Here is a 13,376-nt window from a genome sequence, read left to right on the forward strand (position 1 = left end):
CTTAAGGATCTACCCTAAGAATCATCTATCATTAACTCACTCATTCCTAAGAATTCTCCAAAGGAATAGGCACGAAGTCCATTGTTGCCTATAAAATAGCTGTCAATGTTATCTATTAGGCACAACTGCCATGATTATGACGTTCTCTATTAGGCGCATCTGCAGATATTATCAATTAGGCGCAGCTGCCAGGATTATGATGTTCTCTATTAGGATTAGCTGCCGATATTATCCTTTATGTGCAGCTGCTAGGATGTTTAGAGTACATCATAGTTCAAAAACATTTACAGGTTATGACGCAGCTGCCAATATTCATCTACATCATCTTTCACCTCTCATCATTCATCTACCCATGTTTTACCTAACATATTCGTAGATATAAAATACATATAAAGGTTAGATCATTTAAAACATGTATAAATCGTTCATCTAGCATAGATATCAGGAACACAAATAATATGCACACATAGCAGGTAATTTATATTAAATACTACATATCTATGTGTAAGATGAAAGTAACTATGCACACACTTGTTAAAGTGGTGATTCCAAACTCGGGCAGTGCCTCACTTTTAACAATTCTATTTTCCTTCGACGAAACCTAGTATCATTACAACTATTTATGAACGATATTGTTTTATAAGTGTTAAACAATACTTTTCAACCATTATGTACAAACAGGGGCCAGACATGAAACATTGGATGGCAGAACCATTTTGGCATTATAACACTTCTGAAATCCAACAACCCTATGCGGCCCTTCAAACCAGATTCCCCATACCGCAAGTAGTTAAAAGATATTATAATAACACTTTGTATATTATATTTTATAATATATTTATTGTTTTTAAGTTCGAACTTAAACATACGCTATACTTAAAGTAGGGTAAGCATAACTCACTTACCGGGAGGTTTGGCTAGGAACCGGGCTCTGTGGGGGCACAACTTCAGAGCTGAAAGCTCTTCTTCTTGGATCCTTCTAGCGCTCTGGTACTCGCCTCTTAGCACTTGGGAAGTACTAAAGGTGGGGAGGGGTTTAGAGAGAAGTTAGAGAGGGGGAGAGAGAGAAGCGTTAAGGTGTGAGGAAAATGAGTGAGCCTCGCATGGTATTTATAGGTTGAAAATGGCTCAACTTAGAGAGTTATGAGCTTCCAACTCGTCAAGTTGTGTGCCAGGTGTCACCATCTGGTGGCAAGGCGTGGGGAGGAAGCAATAGCTCAGATCGCCCCACGTCACCCATTTCGCATCAGCCCATCCCAACTTCTAAATTCAGTAACTTTTGCATATGAGCTCCATTTTCGACATTCTTTAAATCCACGCGTAGGTATTAACAAGATCTACAACTCTCCTTTTGACTCCATCGGCTAATTCTCGACCAATTTTAAGTTTAACAGTATGAGAAGATTATACTGTTTAACGACCGTGTAAAATTCATAACTTCTACATACAAACTCCGTTTTCGACTGTCTTTTTATCGTTGAGCTCCTATTAATGAGATATTCAATTCTCATTTAGGTTGTGTCAGCTAAAAATCGATCGATCTAAAATTCGAATTCTAGGCTTCATATTGTTATGCCAAATCTTAGAAAAATCATAACTTCCTCATATGAAGTCAGATTTGGACGTTCTTTTTATGCACGTTCTAAGTTTAACGTATAATACGACTTTCATTTAAATCGATAAGGCTAAAAAGTAATTTATCAAAAATTTCACTTTTTACGTTATGCGGCGTCGTGCCGGTTTAGCCGTAAAACTTCGACGGGTCATAACTTCTTCGTTATAACTCGGATTTAAGTGTTCTTTATATGTACGGAACCCTTGTGACATATACTAAAAATTATTTATTCTAAATAATATTCCATCAAAAATTTGTTTTTGACGCTTATTGTCTCTAATTGACTAGCCCGAATCTGCGGGTATTACAGATGGCAAACTGAGTGAGAATCAAATACGAAATCACTGAGTACATCCAATTTCATAATTCTTCAACTGACATCTAATTCCGATTTTGATCCCTAGAGACAATAAAGTTCCGATTTTGACCCCCATGTAGTGACAACTGACAGCTTGTATCCTCTTTTTTTGCATAAAAATGACAACTTTTGTCCCCTTTTTCACTTTTTAATCTTTCAATGTCAGATTTTATCCCCCCCCCCTTTTGTAAGCTTTTGTATCTTTTATGAAACTTTTGGAATCCATTTAAGATTCAAAATTGAAGAAGACTTCTTGCAAACCCATTTCTTTGAAGAAAAACACTCATCTTTTGAAAATGATATCAACTTCTTAGTTGGAAAAAAAATTACCAAATATCTCATTGAACCAATCAAATACCCTTTTCTCTTTTCTCCAACTTCTAACACCTCCATCCGAACAAAAGTGAGAATTGAATTTTCTTTCAACATGCTAGGCGTGTACTTTCTGAACTTTTTCACAAGCATGAGAAACTTGTACTTTTGGCATCCAAACCTTTTTCACCCTTCTCTTCTTCTTTTTCTTCTTTTTCAAATTCTGAGACTTCAGAAATGATTTTCGGATCTAAACCTATTCATCACATTTCGTGATCTGAACATTAGAAGTCTTTTGTACACAATCATTTGGAGTTTGGTAAATCTGAACATCTTGAATAATCGGCTATCTATAAGGCACCATTCTTATAGAATTATCAGTAGAACATGAAGAATCTTCTATTTGAGTTCCAATAAAACAAAACATCTTCACTTTCACGATTGCTGATTTTTGCATTGAGATTTGTCTTCAGAACTACTAGATTCGGATTGTAACACTTCTGAAAAACTTGAAACACTTGACTTTGTAGAAACATCTGACTCCCCCTCAATAAGATCATCTAGTTTCAACTTTTTCTCAGGAACTTGAAGAACTTTATGAACTTTGTCAAGAACACCAAGAACACTTTTTCCTTTTTCTTCTTCTTTTCTCATAACATATTGTTTTCTTTTTCTTTCTTTCTCTAATTGTTTTTCATTTTCAAGATCTAAATGTGCTCTGATAATGCGAAATTATTCCATCAAAACTTCATCATTTCGTAAGACACAACTTCCATATTGATTACAACTTGTGTACTTAGTTATCTTCCCATCAACAAAGAGATTATACATCTCAATAGCATCCCGATTCACATACTGATTGTACAAATGCCAATATTTTCTTAATTCCAGACAAAAATTTGGATCAGTGACCTTTAATCCAAGTTCAAAAATAGAAGATAACAACAATGTGTTTGATGAATCCATTAGATCTTCAACAAGAGACATAACTTGAAGAGAGAGAAAATAGATTTGATAAGATTTCTAGAGAGAGAAAACAGATCTGAGATGATTTCTAGAGAGAGAAAATGAATCTAAGCACAAATTTGATAATAAAGCTGGAATTTCTTCTTCTATTTCACTTCCAAAACATGAATCAAGAACAAATAAAAAGATAGAATGTGTAGAGAATAACATATATGAATTGAGTTTTGCCAAAACAAGAGATATCTCACTTCCTCTTCAGAAAACTTACAACACTTGAAGAACAGAGTGAGATTCATGAATAAATTTTGCAATTTCTAATCGATTCTTGCAATAATCGATGAGATCTACAAGAACCCGCTCTAATACCACTTGTTAGATCGAAAAACGAGATAACAAGTACGGAATGTGAAGAACAATCATGAATTAATCACCATAAAGTTGCAAGTAATCTGTCAAAGTTTTTGTATATCATTGATGTGTAAATTGGACATACAAAGAACTTTTTGAGGAAAAAGCTTACCTAAAAAGCTAAGTTAATAACTATATATAGGGAAAATAACACATTTACTGTGGCAAAATTTTTTTTGCCTTGTAAAGTCAGTATAATCAACCTTAAGCCAGAATCACACCTACTATATTTTAGCACTGTTTAAAGTCTGTTTGAGTGTTCTAATCCTAGTACATTCAAGGAATGAGTGTTAGGAAGTACGTGCTAGAGTCATTGTACAACAATCAAGCCTTAATCACCACCAAAAGGAGTTTACGGCCACAACACATGAGTTTACGGCCGTAAACTCCCCCTTTAAGTCTCATATCCTTCCCTTTTCCGTCATTCTTACACTTTCACCTCAAGAACACTTGACTTCTATCTCAATTATCATCGAGATTTTCATTCTCGATCTTCAAAATGTAAATGATTCTTCCCTCTAGTTGTTGATTATCCTTCTTAATCATGAATCACCATTTGATTTCACCCATGGAAATCAACTTTTGGCTAGATCTTCAACTTTCACCCAGAACACCAAGAACACACACTTGTTCTTGGTGGCCGTAAACTCCTCAAAGGACCTCAAAAGTGTGAGTATTCCATCTATCATCTAGTTGGGCATGATAAACACTAGATCATAGCCTTGAAACATCTTAAATCTCAATAACTTCAAGAGTTTACGGTCGTAAACTCTTGGTTATGGCCGTAAACCCTTGTTTTGGTCTTAACTTGAGCCTTAAACACTTCTAGACTCTTGCTATCCATAAAGAACTCTTGAACCTCTTTGATTTAAGACCAAATGACACCATTTAGAGAGTTTACGGTCATACACTCTTGGTGTGGCCGTAAACACCTCAAAAGCTTTCCAAAGTGTTTGTTTTGCTCACCCTCTTGATGAACAATAGTCCCACAAGCTTCCCTATCATTCAATCACCCCTTTTGTGCACCTTTTACCATGAGTTTACGGCCGTAAACTCCATGGGCGTAAACACCATTTGGTGGTCATAAACATCCCTTAGATAAATCACATGTGATTCTTGTTAGGTTTTATACAAACAATCCTATGTGTGCATGCAACCCTAGTTGGATCTATGTTTTCACTATGAGACATACAACTTTATGAACACAAAATAAAACCCTGGCATGCTTCTATAATTTTCGAAAATCACATAGAAGTGTAGTAAACATACCTTTGTTGTTATATAGCAATAACAACTAGTTTCCTTGATTTCTTGAACTCTCTTGAACTCTTGAAAGCAAGCACCACAATTGTAGTGCCTCTAATGGCTCACAAACACCTTGAAGCAAGAAGGCAACTAAGAGAGAGAAGGGAATGATGCTAATTTCGGCCCTAGGGTTTCCTTGGAATCAAGTGGCCTTAAATTGAAGCATAGGGCATGTATTTATACTATAGGGTGCTAAGGTTTTAGTCAAAACCCTAATGGACAGCTTAGCCACCAAGCAGCCCAAGGAACCTTATGGAATGAGGCCTTGGACGAAAATATGATGATCCTTCATCATAATTTCGTTCCCCCTTAGTCCATTAGGTTTCCTAGCCCAAAACTCAACTATCACACATTTGACAGTTTATACCCTTTTATTTAATTAATCTCTTTTAGTCACCAAATTAATTCCTAATTAATTTATGACTAATACTAATCAAATAAATATGATTTCTCCTTTAATATATTATTCTTATAATATATTAATAAATCATAATATCTCCTCTCTCATATCAAATTACCTTGTCAAGTTGCTTTGGTGAAGGCAACCCAAAAGGACCATGCACACTCGGGTCAAGTATATACCAAATATGGTTACTGACTTAGACACTAATCCAACAGTCTCCCACTTGGATAAGTCTAGTAACTATATCTCACGTATAACTTCCGTACCCGATAGCAATCGTAGCTTTCAATAGCCGCTGTCAACTCTGACCAATAATCTGTCCTTTAGATAAGGGATCGTATAATCCTCTGTTCTAGATATCATGCTAACAATACTTATTGTCTAGCATTCTATTTCTTGATTTCTGATTTGTTCGACATAGAACTCAGTTGAACACATCAACTTTATCCTGACCGGGCCCGGCACATAAGTCAAACCAAATCATCAAGTGGCCGAGATATCGCTTTTATCCTCACAGAATAAAAGGAACATAAAACGTTGACTAATATGCCTTTATCATTTACTAGTTAAACCACACACAATAATACGTTTTATAACATCAAGTTACTGATGCGTTTTCGCATTATCAATGTATAATCAACTAATAAACAATAACCATATCTCTAGGTTTAAAGATTATATGATATTATCATCTTGCGATCACTTGTGATAACATTCATGAAGTAATACCAGCAAGTGTGGGTCTATTTCAATGCTCAATACAGATTTCATAAGCACTCATAAACTTTGCAGCAAACCTTTGCTATGTCTAAAACTTTTCAGACAATCTACAAACAAATTTATGACAATCTTCCTTCATATCTACTTCCAACATATGAGCGATTGTGAACTGTTCGAATAATCTTATTATTCAGGAAGTCAAAACATGCAAAATCGACACAATAGATAAATAATCAACACAAGATAGAAACTTTCTTATAAATAACACACCTTTATTTAATCATCATTTGTTGAATATGACATTATCTATTACAAGTTTTCTACCTATCTAATCTAAACTAATATCGTCCTTCAGCCCTACGCTCCTAGCGTGCTGCAAATGCTTGACCCTACTCAGTCCCTTTGTAAGGGGATCTGCTGGGTTATCTTCTGACGATACCCTCTTCACAACGAGGAGTCCCTCTTCTACCCGATGTCTAATAAAGTGGTATTTCCTGTCGATATGTCGAGATCTGCCATGATCCCTTGGTTCCTTGGTTAAGGCAACCGCTCCTTCATTATCACAGAAAATTTCCACGGGCTCTTTTATGGATGGCACAACTCCAAGGTCTCCAATGAAGTTCTTCAACCATATAGCCTCCTTTGACGCTTCGCTCGCCGCAATATACTCTGATTCGCACGTTGAATCAGCTACGGTCTCTTGCTTGGAACTTTTCCAAGTCACTGCTCCTCCATTTAGGGTAAAGACCTAGCCTGACTGCGATCGGAAGTTATCCCGATCCGTCTGAAAACTAGCATCACTGTACCCTCGTACCCTTAAGTCATCACTCCCACCGAGGACTAGAAACCATCCCTTGGTCCTCCGAAGGTACTTAAGAATATTCTTAACCGCAATCCAATGTGCCCTACCAGGATTCCCTTGATATCTGCTGACCATGCTTAAAGCGAAGGCCACATCAGGGCGAGTACAAGTCATAGCGTACATGATAGAGCCTACTGCGGAAGCGTAAGGTACTCGGCTCATATCAGCTATCTCTGTCTCTGTACTCGGGCTCTGAGTCTTACTCAGCTTGGTATTGCTTTGGATTGGCAACTCCCCTTTCTTGGAATTTTCCATACTAAAACGCTTTAGTACCTTTTCCAAGTATGTATCCTGACTGAGTCCTATCAGTCTCTTTTCCTTGTTTCTTACTATTCTTATTCCCAGAATATAAGCGGCTTCTCCGAGGTCCTTCATAGCGAAGCATTTCCCAAGCCAGGACTTGACTTCCTGCAAGGTTGGGACATCGTTTCCTATGAGTAGTATGTCGTCGACATACAATACGAGGAAGCTTACTATACTCCCACTGGCTTTGACATACACACAAGATTCATCTTCGCTTCGCAGAAAGCCAAACTCTTTAACCTTCTCGTCAAAACAAAGATTCCATCTGCGAGATGCTTGTTTCAATCCATAAATAGATTTCTCAAGCTTGCATACTCTATTCGGATGCTTCACATCGACAAAACCTTCTGGCTGATTCATATAGACATCCTCAGCCAACTTTCCATTAAGGAAAGCGGTTTTCACGTCCATCTGCCATATTTCATAATCATGAAACGCAGCTATGGCAAGCATCACCCTAATAGACTTTATCTTCGCAACTGGTGAGAAGGTCTCATCATAGTCAACTCCGGGAGTTTGAGTAAAGCCCTTCGCAACCAATCGCGCTTTATAAGTATGCACTTTCCCATCCATGTCCGTCTTCTTCTTGAAGATCCACTTGCACCCGACTGTCTTACGACCCGGTACATTATCAACCAAATTCCAAACTTGGTTGTCGTACATGGACTGAATCTCGCTGTCCATAGCCTCTTTCCATTTTGCAGACTCCGGGCCTGCCATGGCTTCCTTATAGCTGCTAGGTTCATCCAAATTTACCAGTGTACTATCACTAATAAATGTATCCCCTTCAGTAGTAATATGAAAACCATAAAACTGGGGTGGAACACTAGCCCTAGTGGAACGTCGAAGAGGTAAGGACACGTCAACAGGTTCAACAGGAGTTTCCTCCTCAAGTTGAGTGCCAGTGTCAGAGGTTCCTTCATCGCTTTGATCTTGAATTTCTTCAAGTTCAATTTGCCTCCCACTGTCTTCTTGGCCTATCAATTCCTTTTCTCGAAAAACTCCTCTTCTAGCAACGAAGACAACATTGTCACTCGGTCTATAGAAAAGGTAGCCAAAAGACTTTTGCGGATAGCCGATGAAATAACACTTCTCACTGCGAGGTTCTAGTTTGTCGTGAGTCTCTCGTCTTACGAAAGCCTCACAACCCCAAACCTTGATATGTGCCAACGAGGGAGCCTTCCCTGTCCATATCTCGTGAGGAGTCTTGGAAACCTTCTTAGTGGGAACTAAGTTAAGTATATGGGCGGCAGTCTCTAAGGCATACCCCCAGAAAGCTATTGGTAACGAAGTCCGACTCATCATAGAACGAACCATGTCCAACAAGGTCCGATTACGTCTCTCAGCCACACCATTCAATTGTGGCGTTCTCGGAGGCGTCAATTGCGAAACGATTCCACATTCTTTTAGATAGTCGTGAAACTCAAGACTTAGGTATTCTCCTCCTCGGTCTGACCGAAGCATCTTGATTTTCCTGCCCAGCTGATTCTCCACTTCATTCTTAAACTCTTTGAACTTTTCAAAGGTTTCCGACTTTTGCTTGATCAAGTAGATATATCCATATCTGCTATAATCATCTGTAAAAGTCACGTAGAAGCGGCAAGCATCCCTTGTGGTGGATCTAAAGGGCCCACACACATCGGTGTGTATGAGATCCAATAAACCCTCACCCCTTTCACAAGTGCCAGTAAAGGGTGACTTGGTCATCTTCCCAAGTAAACAAGACTCACACGTGTCATCGTCCCTAAGGTCGAATGACTCCAACGCTCCATCCTTTTGGAGTTGGGCTATGCGTTTCTTGTTGACATGGCCAAGACGACAATGCCACAAGCATGCTTTGTCTAGACTAGTAGACGAATCAATATTCAAAACATTATTTCCAAAATTATCAACAATCATCACTGATTCATAAATCTCATTACAAGGTAATGCATTGAAATAAAAGACACCATTCAAATAAACATTAATAGAACCATTACTATTATCAAAAGAATATCTGAAACCTTGTCTAAACAACCCATGAAAAGAAATAATGTTTCTTGCCATATCTGGCGAATAACAGCAATTCTCTAAATCTATTCCTAACCCATTACTTAACACTAAAGAATAAACACCGACTTTGGTCACAGGCGACGATCTTCTGTTTCCCATAATCAGGTTCATCTTCCCATGCTCCATCTCCCTACTTCTTTTTAGGCCCTACAAATCAGAACAAATGTGATAACCACATCCTGTATCAAGAACCCATGAAGTAGCAAATGATGAGTTATTAGATTTAATAGAATACATACCTGCAAATGTGGGCTTGATCTTCCCATCTCTTATGTCCTGCAGATATTGTGGGCAGCTTCGCTTCCAGTGGCCCTTTTGGTGGCAATAGAAGCACTCTGCTTCTTTAGGATCGGAAGAGGGTTTAACGGAGCCAGCTTTGGTCCCACTTGAGGACGAACCATCACGGGGTTTCCCCTTATGGTGGCTCTTACATGGGGCCTTCCTCTTTTTACCCTTTCCTTGACCTATCGCCATCACAGGAGCGGCCACAGCAGGTGACGGTGCAACGGATTTGTCTTTGAGGTTGCTCTCAGCAGTCCTCAAGAGTCCTTGGAGCTTGCTCAAGGAGACCTCCTCTTTGTTCATATGGTAGGTCATCCTAAACTGATTTTAGCAGGAGGGCAAGGAGTGGAGGATTATGTCAATAGCCAAATCCTCATCAAACTTAACATTAAGTTTGAGAAGACGATCAACATACCTCTGCATTTTCTGCAAATGAGAGGTCAGGGATTCTCCACTCCCCATCTTAGCGGTGATCATGCTAGTAATGATCTCATAGCACTCTTGCCTCGCGCTCTGGTGATACCTGTCCAGCAAATCCTGATGCATTTCATATGGATACATGTCCTCATAGGACTTTTGGAGTTCGAGGTTCATGGTGGCCAACATGATGCAGTGAACTTTCGTGGCATCACGCTCGTGGGCCTCAAAGGCGGCCAGTTCCTCAGGAGTAGCAACATCTGGGATGATCTTCTCAAGTTTTTCATCGAAGACATATTCTTTGTCCTCGTAGCGTGTGATCATGCGAATGTATCTCATCCACTCGTTGAAGTTTGAACCATCAAATGTCACTTTCTGACATAAGTTCATCAACGAGAATGACCCAGAAGCGTTGTTGTTGTTGTTGTTAGCAGACATCTGAAAAAGAAAGGGACAAAGCTTGATTAGAAATGAATCCCTAATTAAACACCCAAATGAGAAATTAGGGCTAGGATCCAACAACATTATTTACAACTTAGAAAGGGATGCCGTACTCTAAAAGTAAATAACTTGAAGGTAAGTGAATGACGATTCACTAATTCTCACCATGAAAAACGAAAAAGCAATTTAGGTTTTAAATGTATTGAAAACTCCTAGATCTTTGAGATTCATTGAACTTTTCAATGGCATGTTTAAATCTCGATATGCATTTCACATTTGCGACTGGGATGCCGAGGATCGCAAACAAATTTGTGAATAACCATGCGAATTAACGTGGTGCACTCAACGTCACTATCACCTAATCAATGTGCCGGTAAACCACACACGCTCCATTGATCTATGACAAACATCGAGTCACCCTTCGCTACCTATGTCATCCCCAAATTGATGTGCCGGTTAACCACACGCGCTCCATCAACGTTTGACAAGGGTACGAAGTGTAATTCCATGGATTAGCATCATTTTCACATTTTACCCTAAAGTAACTAAGAGTGGGAATTTGTAAAACAATGTAGTTACTTTAATATTTCCATTATACTTTTAATGAGGAATTAAGTGCCCTATCCTATCCGTTCGGCTAACGACCCTCCACCAGTCAAGCAAGCGGTAGATGTGAGTGTACATCCATTAAGCGCCATTTTATAGGCAGCAACCTTATACCCACCTTATAGACCGGCTTCGTGAATGAGGCCTACTAGCGATAAGACTAGCTTATTCTTATACATATATAATAATTAATCTTATAATATCATAATTGTATAAGGGTGTATTTTAAAGCATTTCAAAATACTAGTATCTTAATGTGTATTTAAAATTTTCGGATATTAAGGCTATTTAATTTAAAAAATTTTAAACACCAAGAAAACTTTGATTTAATAATTATCAAAATTAAACAATTAATTTGAACTATTAAATCTTTAAGGTTTATCATAAAATTAAATTATTAATTTAATTAATCCTTTTATCCCCTAGATTTTTAAATATATGGAAAGGATAATACAAGATCTTCAATTATCTAGTTTAAACAATTAAATGGATAATCATAAAGATAGCAATATCCAAATCCCTAAAATCTTGGGATCTTATCTTGGGGGGCAAGGGATTTTCGAAATCCTTAGGGTTTCTTAACCCTAATTTTCGAAATATGGAGGCTAGGCAAAAGAGTTTTAAGAACCCTATCAAAAATCGCCAACTAGGGTTTTGCAACCCTAATTTGCGAAAATCACCAAGCCTTAGGGTTTACTTGCCATAAACCCTAATTTGTCAAATTCATAATATGCATCAAATCCAATTGAAAACAAAAAACCAATGGCTCTGATACCACTGTTAGGTTTTATACAAACAATCCTATGTGTGCATGCAACCCTAGTTGGATCTATGTTTTCACTATGAGACATACAACTTTATGAACACAAAATAAAACCCTGGCATGCTTCTATAATTTTCGAAAATCACATAGAAGTGTAGTAAACATACCTTTGTTGTTATATAGCAATAACAACTAGTTTCCTTGATTTCTTGAACTCTCTTGAACTCTTGAAAGCAAGCACCACAATTGTAGTGCCTCTAATGGCTCACAAACACCTTGAAGCAAGAAGGCAACTAAGAGAGAGGAAGGGAATGATGCTAATTTCGGCCCTAGGGTTTCCTTGGAATCAAGTGGCCTTAAATTGAAGCATAGGGCATGTATTTATACTATAGGGTGCTAGGGTTTTAGTCAAAACCCTAATGGACAGCTTAGCCACCAAGCAGCCCAAGGAACCTTATGGAATGAGGCCTTGGACGAAAATATGATGATCCTTCATCATAATTTCGTTCCCCCTTAGTCCATTAGGTTTCCTAGCCCAAAACTCAACTATCACACATTTGACAGTTTATACCCTTTTATTTAATTAATCTCTTTTAGTCACCAAATTAATTCCTAATTAATTTATGACTAATACTAATCAAATAAATATGATTTCTCCTTTAATATATTATTCTTATAATATATTAATAAATCATAATATCTCCTCTCTCATATCAAATTACCTTGTCAAGTTGCTTTGGTGAAGGCAACCCAAAAGGACCATGCACACTCGGGTCAAGTATATACCAAATATGGTTACTGACTTAGACACTAATCCAACAATTCTAACACTTGGTCCAAGTGTTTCCTAGTCCCTAAAGGTGTTTTCTTGCATGTAGTTGCTTCTAAAAACTATATTCATGCCAATATATGTCAATATATTTCATTTAGGACTTGTTTGTGTCTCGAGACTCCATTCGTGGAACTTCTCATCCTTACACGCATATTTGTTTGAATCACCCATATAAGGTGAGTTCATACCCCTATAATCAATCTTTTAAACTGTTTTAAATGCTTTTAGGGGGGGATACAAGTTGAACATAATGATAATTGTGTAATTGTTTGTTATAAACATCTTTCAAAAGATTACTTTTGTCTTTTATAAGTGACCAAAACATTTCAAAAACTCTTTTTAAGTTATGTTACTTTAAAGTTCATAAAACTCCATTTTTAAAGTACAATCATAACTTAGTAGATAAATGAGTCTTTTCAGTGGCAGTTCAAGTAATCATACTAGTAAACTATAGTGGGTATAGTTTAGGATTTCAGTTCATACTAGAGGCTAGATCATACTATAAAGAGAAACAGGGAGGAAGATACAATACATGATAACAGAACGAACATACTAGGATACTATAATAGAACGAACATACTAAATGCTATAGCAGGAGAACAATACAGGATCTAACTATACCAATAATCACTAACTCATTGTTCTAAACAAAAGGTGATAGTAAATTGGGTATGCATGATCATATAACTTTAATGTGAATTTACGCGGCCTAGCAATTTGTTTTCGAAAGT

Source organism: Lactuca sativa, chromosome 9 (genome assembly GCF_002870075.4).
Source record: "Lactuca sativa cultivar Salinas chromosome 9, Lsat_Salinas_v11, whole genome shotgun sequence".
NCBI lineage: Eukaryota > Viridiplantae > Streptophyta > Magnoliopsida > Asterales > Asteraceae > Lactuca > Lactuca sativa.